This window comes from Papio anubis, chromosome 8 (assembly GCF_008728515.1).
Source record: "Papio anubis isolate 15944 chromosome 8, Panubis1.0, whole genome shotgun sequence".
NCBI classification, from domain to species: Eukaryota; Metazoa; Chordata; class Mammalia; order Primates; family Cercopithecidae; genus Papio; species Papio anubis.
The window spans coordinates 8975399-8985008 of record NC_044983.1 but is presented as its reverse complement, the minus strand read 5'-3'; positions in this window follow the sequence as shown (position 1 = coordinate 8985008).

Sequence of the window (9610 nt, the reverse complement as noted above, 5' to 3'; positions counted from 1 at the left end):
AATTAGCTGGGCATGGTGGTGTGTGCCTGTAGTCCTAGCTACTCAGGAGGCTGAGGCAGGAGGAGCGCTTGAGCCCAGGAGTTCAGGGCTGCAGTGAATTATGATCATGATTGCACCACTGCACTCCAGCCTGGGAGATAGAGCAAGACTCTGTCTTTAAAAACAAACAAAAAAAACAAAAGAAGGCAAGCGCACTAATAGTTACCGAGTACTGCTCAGTGCCCTGTGGTCTCCCTACACTACTACGTGAATCTCCAGGACAACCCCCAGGTCTTCCTAGCTCCATTTTGCTTATAAGAAACTTGAGGAACAAGGTCACAAAGCTAGAAAATGCGGGGCTAGTTTCTGAACCCAGGGCTGGTTCCATACTTTTTTTTTACACTGGATTGCCACATATGCTGAAATTTATGTTGAAAAATATTGACTTTGATTCATGGAAGACAGGTACATGTTAAGTTTTAGGGAAACTAGAAGGGTAGTGGGACTTGGCGCAGCCAACCTCTTGCTCAGCATAAGTTAACTTTTGTCCCCCTGTACCAGGGTAGCAATCAACGAGCCTGTGGCTGACTTAGTGTGACTCAAAATGACAGTTTTATAAGCTTCTGAGGGAAAACTGGTTGACTTAATAGGTAGTTCAAAAACCTTTCACACACAAAGAGCCCAATAATTTCCCATTTTTAAAGTGTCAGTTGCAGTTATCAGTTAATGACCGGCAATGGCTGCTCAACAAATAGACATTTATGATGAGTGCTTCAATGTGGGAAGTTGGACAAAATGACCTCTCAGGGCCTTCCCAATGGATTTAATCAGTCTAATCAAACCTTTAGACAGAGTCTGAGCCCAGAGTGGAGCATTTATCTCCTGTTTTGAACTGTTTTACACTGTTTTGGGCAAATACATCTTATCTCCCCAACTGGTAGATTCTGGAAGGTCAGAGACTGTCAAATACTTTTCGTTAGTCCTTCACGGCACTGAGTACAGAGCCTCTCCCACAGCACTGGGTGCAGAGTTGAGCACATAGTAGGTACCCAATGAACACTAATTTATTAATTCAAAATCTCGTAACTCCAGTGCTTATAAAACAAGGACACTTAGGGTTGGGCCAGATCAACAGAGGACTTTAAATAATGATCCTTAAGAACTATTATAAAATGGATTGTGTGTACTCCTCAAGGGAGCTTCACAGGCAACGTTCCAACATTCCGTATTGTTGTTAAGAATAGACTTAAGTAAACACATATATTTCTTTTCTCAATTCATTCTATTTTGGTCTCAACCTGACAATATGTGATAGAGAAATGTGCCTGTATTTGTCTCTAATAGAGTTTCTATTAGAATATTAAGGTTAAAAACACTAATCAGTATTGGCACGTTCTAGAGATGTGTGACCCAACATCAGAATGTTAATACTGGGGCTACAGGAGACATCTAAGTAAAGAAGGCCAAGTGAAACTGGATCATAGAATCATCCTTCTACAATACCCAATGAAATTAACAACAATAAAAAATAAAAATAAGTAAAACAAACAAACAAATTTTATTACTAGTAGCATTTTATTTATTGAGACAGAGTCTTGCTCTGTCACCCAGGCTGGAGTGCAGTGGTGCGATCTTGGCTCACTGCAACCTCCACCTCCTGGGTTCAGTCAATTCTTGTGCTTCAGGCTGCTGAGTAGCTGGCACTACAGGCGCCTGCCACCATGCCTGAGACCAGCCTGGGCAACATGGTGAAACCCCATCTCTACTAAAAATACAAAAATTAACCAGGTATGAGGTGGGTGCCTGTAATCCCAGCTACTCAAGAGGCTAAGGCAGGAGAATCATTTGAACTTGGGAGGTGGAGTTTGCAGTGAGCCGAGATTGCACCACTGCACTCTACCCTGGACAACAGAGTGAGACTTTTGTCTCCAAAAAAAAAGTTAAAAAATAAAAATAAAATAATCAGGAATTGAATGTCGTATAGAGTAGGTGAGACTGAGATTCAATTGTATTTTTTTGGATACCCAGTTGATCCACCATGCTACAGCTATTGTATTTCAAGAATCTACATACCCTATGTTAAGCTTTGCTCCTAATATTTTTTTCTATTTCATTTTTAAATTGTTTACACCAATGCCAGTACCACACTATTTTCATTACTCTAGCTTTGTGCTTGGTGACAATATTGTTTGGGCTAGCTCAGCATCTTAAGCATCTTCAAGAGTGTCTTGGTTATTTTTGGGATTCTGCTCTTCCACACAAATTTTAGAATTGGATTATCAAATATATCAAAAAGCACTGTTGGGATTTTGATTGGAATTGCATTAAATATATATGTCAATGTACAATAGTGAGTCTTTCTAATCATAAACATGGCATGTCCTACATTTAGTTGAGCAATTTTCATTAAATTTTTCTCTATAAAGTTGTTGCCTATCTTTTGATGATTTCACAGATGCATTTTTGTCATTGTGAATGGTAATTTTTCTTAAATCATCTTTCTGTTGTTGATATATAAAAATATGATTGATTTTTACATTCATCTTTTATTCCACCCTCTTATTAATTCTAACAATTTATTTGAATTATCTCTAACTTTAAAGGGTTTTATATATGAATAATGATATCTCTGAATAAAGATAAATTTGTTTCCCCTAATCCCATTTTCTCCTTCATTTGCCTATAGTGGCTAGAAATCCCTAGTAAAACCTTTAATAGAAGCAGGGATATTGGGCTTTTTTAACTTATTCATAATTTTCAAGAGAAAGTATTTAACATTTCATCATTAGCCATGATGTTTGTTGAAGGATTTTGGTAATGATATCCTTTATCCAGAAAATCAAGTCTGTTCTGTTTCCGTTTTTCCAAAAGACTTTATCTTTTATGCATTCATGCAATAAATATTTATTGAGTACTTGTCTAAGCACCAGGGATTCCTCTCCAAACAAAACAGACAAAAAGTCCTGCCCTCATAGAGCTTGCAGTGTGGTGGAGGAAAATACAATAAATAAATATAGTGTACTAGCAGGTGATAAATGCTATGGAAAAAACTGAAGCAAGGGAAGGAGGTGGAAGTGCTGGGGCTGGGAGATGCAGTTTCAAATAGGGTGGCAAGGGAAGGTCTTGAGAAGGCACTATTAGAGCAAATGCTTGAAGTAGCCAGGGAAGCAGGTTAGGCACATATGCGTCAGGAAAGCATTCCAGACAGAGGGATAGCAGGTGCAAAGATGGAGGTGAGAATGTTCATGACTTAAGAAGTAGCAACAAGACTAGCGTGCCTGGAACTGAAGAAATCAGGGAAAGAGTAGCAGGAGATGGAGTTAGAGAGGTAATAAGGAGACTGATGCAGGTTACATTTTATCAAACTCTGTTTTTGCATCTACGAGGTGATTATGTGATTTTTCCCCTTTAATTTTGCAATGTAGGGATTCTGTTTTTAGATTTCCTAAGTTAAGTGTCTTTATATTCCTGGGAGAAGCCAAAGTTGCTCATGGCATGTGATCTTTTTTATAAACTGTATTTAGCTTAGTAATATTTTGTTTGGGATGTCTGCAGCTGTACTCACGAAAGAGCTTGGCCTATAATTATTTTTTAAAAATTTTCATTGTAAAACAACACATAGGCCGGGCGTGGTTGCTCATGCCTATAATCCCAGGACTTTGGAAGGCTGAGGCAGGTGGATCATGAGGTCAGGAGATTGAGACCATCCTGGCTAACAAGGTGAAACCCCATCTCTACTAAAAATACAAAAAAATTAGCTGGGCATGGTGGCGGGCACCTGTAGTCCCAGTTACTCGGGAGGCTGAGGCAGGAGAATGGTGTGAACCCATGAGGCCGAGCTTGCAGTGAGCCGAGATTGTGCCACTGCACTCTAGCTTGGATGACAGAGTGAGACTCCATCTCAAAAAAACAAAAAAACAAAAAAACAAAACCATAAAATTTTAGCATTTTTAAGTGTACAGTTCAGTAGTATGAACTATATTCATATATTTTGCAATGATCTCCAGAACTGTTTTCATCTTGCAAAACTGAAACTTTCTATCCATTGAACAACAACTCCCTTTTTGTCCTCCTCTTAGTTCCTGGAAAACAACCATTCTATTTTCTGTTTCTATGAATTCGACTACTTTAGACACTTCATATTATGCTTGCTTCATAATGTCCTAGGGTTCATCCATGTTCTAGCATGTGTCAGGATTTCTTTCTTTTTAAAGACAGAATAATATTCTACTGTATGGATAGACCATATTTTCTTTGTTCATTCATCTGCCAATGGATGTTTGGGTTGCTTCCACGTTTTGGCTATTGTGACTAATGCTGCAATGAACACAGGTGTGCAAATTCTTCCTTGAGATCCTACTTTCAGTTATTTCGGCTTTGCATGCAGTAGTGGGATTGCTGGATCATGTGGTAATTCTATGTTTTATTTTTTGAGGAGCCTCCATATTGTTCTTCATAGTGGCTACACCATTTTACATTCTCACCAACAGTGCATGAGTGTTCCAATTTCTCCACATCCTTATCAACACTCATTATTTTCTGTTTTTTTTAATAGTGACCATCCTAATGAATGTGAGATGATATCTCATTATAGTTTTAATTTGCATTTCTCTAATGATTAGTGATGTTGAACGTCTTTTCATTTATTCATTGGCCATTTGGAGAATTATCTATTCAAATCCTTTGCCCATGTTTAAATAGGATTATTTGTTGTTCAGTTGTAGGAGTTCTTTATATATTCTGGGTATTAATGCCTTATCAGATATATGATTTGAAAATATCTTCTCCCATGCTGTATATAGAGAGATATTCTGTTGATTGTTTCCCTTGATGTGTAGAAGTTTTTAAGTTTAGGGTAGTCCCATTTGTCTATTTTTGCTTTTATTGCCATGCTTTTGGTGTCATATTCAAGAAATCATTGCTAGATCCAATGTCATGAAGCTTTTCCCTTATGTTTTATTTTCTTTATTCTCCCATGTTTTTTTCTGGGAGTTTTATAGTTTTAGATCTTACTTTTAATCTATTTTGAGTTAATTTTTGTACATGGTGTAAGGTAAGGGCCCAACTTCATTCTATTGCATGTGGATATCCAGTGTTCCCAATGCCATTTGTTGAAGAAACTATTCTTTTCTCACTGAGTGGTCTTGCACCCTTGTCAAAAATTGTTTAACCACACACACGAGGGTTTATTTCAGGTCTTTTGATTCTGTTCCATTGTTCTATATGCCTGTCTTTATGCCAATAACATATTATTTTGATTATGGTAGCTCTATTTTGGAATCAGGAAGAGTGAGGTCTCCAACTTTGCTCTTTTTTTTTTTTTTTTGAGACAGAGTCTCTCTCTGTCGCCCAGGCTGGAGTGCAGTGGTGCAATCTCAGCTCACTGCAAGCTCCGCCTCCCGGGTTCACATCATTCTCCTGCCTCAGCCTCCCGAGTAGTTGGGACTACAGGCGCCAGCCACCATGCCCAGCTAATTTTTTTGTATTTTAGTAGAGACAGGGTTTCACCATGTTAGCCAGGGTGGTCTCAATCTCCTGACCTTGTGATCCGCCTGCCTCGGCCTCCCAAAGTGCTGGGATTACAGGTGTGACCTACCACGCCCGGCCCAACTTTGCTCTTTTTCAAAATTATTTAGCTTATTCGGGTTCATTTGAGATTCCATGTGACTTTTAGAATAGATTTTTCTATTTCTGCAAAAATGGCATTAGGATATTGATAGGAATATAATTTTCTTTTTAATATTGCCCTTATCTGACATAGATATCAAGGTCATACCAGACCTCATAGATAAGTTGGGAAGTGTTCACTCATTTTTAATAGAAATTGTTAGTTTAGGTTCACCTCTGTGTATATCAATTTCTTTGTTTTCCTTTTTTTCTTTCATCTCAGACTTCCCCCACTAGTGTCATTTTCCTTATTCCTAAAATTTATATTTTAGAAATCTCTTTAATAGAGGACTGCTGCTATAAAGTATCTCATTTTTGTTTATTTGAAGTTGTCTTTATTGTACTCTAATTCTTGAAAGATAGTTTTGCTGGGTATATAGTTCTAAGTTGACAGTTGTTTTAATCTGTCTTTAATTAATCTGACAGTTGTTTTAATGTGTCTTTAATTTAATCTGACAGTTGTTTAATCAGCACTTTGAAGGTATCAATAGTTGCCAAATTTCAAATATGATATGATTCCAGTTTTGTAAATGTGTGTATAAAAACAGATTGGAAATAAACACATGAACAATTGTGAACATTCTGCCCAGTACATTTGGAGTGATCTATCAATAAATAAATTTAAACACAGAACTAAGACCAAACAACTGTAAGAGTTATGATAACAGAGCAGAACGTCAGTATTATTATATACACTTCCAATTAAAAGAAGAATAATAGAGCTTACAAAAATGAGAAGGTAGAGGGGTTCCAAGATGGCCGAATAGGAACAGCTCCAGCCTCCAGCTCCCAGCATGAGTGACACAGAAGATGAGTGATTTTCAACTGAGGTACTGGGTTCATCTCACTGGGGCGTGTCAGACAGTGGGTGCAGGACAGTGGGTGCAGCCCACTGAGTGAGAGCCGAAGCAGGGCGAGGCATCGCCTCACCCGGGAAGTAAAAGGGGGAAGGGAATTCCCTTTCCTAGCCAAGGGAAACCATGATACATAACACCTGGAATATCAGGTCACTCCCACCCTAATACTGTGCTTTACCAGGGGTCTTACCAAATGGCATACCAGGAGATCGTATCCCACGCCTGGCTCAGAGGGTCCTACGCCCACGGAGCCTCCCTCATTGCTAGCACAGCAGTCTGAGATCTAACTGCAAGGTGGCAGCGAGGCTGGGGGAGGGGCACCCACCATTGCTGAGACTTGAGTAGGTAAACAAAGAGGCCAGGAAGCTCAAACTGGGTGGAACCCAACGCAGCTCAAGTAGGCCTGCCTGCCTCTGTAGACTCCACCTCTGGGGACAGGGTGTAGTCAAACAAAAGGTAGCAGAAACATCTGCAGATTTAAATGTCCCTGTCTGACAGCTTTGAAGAGAGTAGTGGTTCTCCCAGCATGGAGTTTGAGATCTGAGGACGGACAGACTGCCTGCTCAAGTGGGTCCCTGACCCCCAAGTAGCCTAACTGCGAAACACACCCCACTAGGGGCAGACTGACACCTCACACCTCACATGGCCAAGTACCCCTCTGAGACGAAGCTTCCAGAGGAACGATCAGGCAGCAACATTTGCTGTTCAGCAATATTCACTCTTCTGCAGCCTCTACTGCTGATACCCAGGCAAACAGGGTCTGTTGTAGACCTCTAGCAAACTCCAACAGACATGCAGCTGAGGGTCCTGATGGTTAGAAGGAAAACTAACAAACAGAAAGGACATCTACACCAAAACCTCATCTGCACATCACCATCGTCAAAGACCAAAGGTAGATAAAACCACAAAGATGGGAAAAAGCAGTGCAGAAAAGCTGAAAATTCTAAAAATCAGAGAGCCTCTCCCCCTCCAAAGGAACGCAGCTCCTTGCCAGCAATGGAACAAAGCTGGACAGAGCATGACTTTGACGAGTTGAGAGAGAAAGGCTTCAGACGATCAAGCTTCTCCGAACTAAAGGAGGAATGATGAACCCAGCACAAAGAAAGTAAAAACCTTGAAAAAAGATTTGACGAATGGCTAACTAGAACAGCCAATGTAGAGAAGTCCTTAAATGACCTGATAGAGATGAAAACCATGACACGAGAACAACATGACAAAGGCACAAGCTTCAGTAACCAACTTGATCAACTGGAAGAAAGGATATCAGTGATTGAAGATCAGATGAATGAAATGAAGCGAGAAGAGAAGTTTAGAGAAAACAGAGTAAAAAGAAATGAACAAAGCATCCAAGAAATATGGGACTATGGGAAAAGACCAAATCTATGTCTGGTTGGTGTACCTGAAAGTGACAGGGAGCATGGAACCAAGTTGGAAAACACTCTGCAGGATATCATCCAGGAGAACTTCCCCAACCTAGCAAGGCAGGCCAACAATGAAATTCAGGAAATACAGAGAACACTACAAAGATACTCCTCGAGAAGAGCAACTCCAAGACACATAATTGTCAGATTCACCAAAGTTGAAATGAAGGAAAAAATGTTAAGGGCAGCCAGAGAGAAAGGTCGGGTTACCCACAAAGGAAAGCACATCAGACTAACAGTGGAGCTCTTGGCAGAAACCCTACAAGCCACAAGAAAGTGGGTGCCAATATTCAACATTCTTAAAGAAAAGAATTTTCAACCCAGAATTTCATATCCAGCCCAACTATGTTTCATCAGTGAAGGAGAAATAAAATCCTTTACAGACAAGCAAATGCTGAGAGATTTTGTCACCACCAGGCCTACTCTACAAGAGCTCCTGAAGGAAGTACTAAACATGGAAAGGTACAACTGGTACCAGCCACTGCAAAAACATGCCAAAATGTAAAGACCATTGATGCTAGGAAGAAACTGCATCAACAAATGAGCAAAATAAACAGCTAACATCATAATGACAGGATCAAGTTCACACATAACAATATTAAACTTAAATGTAAATGGGCTAAATGCTCGAATTAAAAGACACAGACTGGCAAATTGGATAAAGAGTCAAGACCCATCAGTTTGCTGTATTCAGGAGACCCAGCTCACATGCAGAGACACACATAGGCTCAAAATAAAGGGATAGAGGAAGATCTACCAAGCAAATGGAAAACAAAAAAAGGCAGGGGTTGCAATCCTAGTCTCTGATAAAACAGACTTTAAACCAACAAAGATCAAAAGAGACAAAGAAAGCCATTACATAATGGTAAAGGGATCAATTCAACAAGAAGAGCTAACTATCTTAAATATTATATATGCACCCAATACAGGAACACCCAGATTCACAAAGCAAGTCCTTAGAGGCCTACAAAGAGACATAGGCTCCCGCACAATAATAATGGGAGACTTTAACACCCCACTGTCAATATTAGACAGATCAATGAGACAAAAGGTTAACAAGGATATCCAGGACTTGAACTCAGCTCTGCACCAAGTGGACCTAATAGACATCTACAGAACTCTCCACCCCAAATCAACAGAATATACATTCTTCTCAGCACCACATCTCTCTTATTCCAAAATTGACCACATAGTTGGAAGTAAAGCACTCCTCAGCAAATGTAAAAGAACAGAAATTATAACAAACTGTCTCTCAGACCACAGTGCAATTGAACTAGAACTCAGGATTAAGAAACTCGCTCAAAACTGTTCAACTACATGGAAACCGAACAACTTGCTCCTGAATGACTACTGGGTACATAATGAAATGAAGGCAGAAATAAAGATGTTCTTTGAAACCAATGAGAACAAAGATACAACATACCAGAATCTCTGGGACATATTTAAATCAGTGTGTAGAGGGAAATTTATAGCACTAAATGCCCACAAGAAAAAGCAAGAAAGATCTAAAATTGACACCCTAACATCATAATTAAAAGAACTAGAGAAGCAAGAGCAAACACATTCCAAAGCTAGCAGAAGGCAAGAAATAACTAAGATCAGAGCAGAACTGAAGGAGATAGAGACACAAAAACCCTTGAAAAAATCAATGAATCCAGGGGCTGGTTTTTTGTAAAGATCAACAAA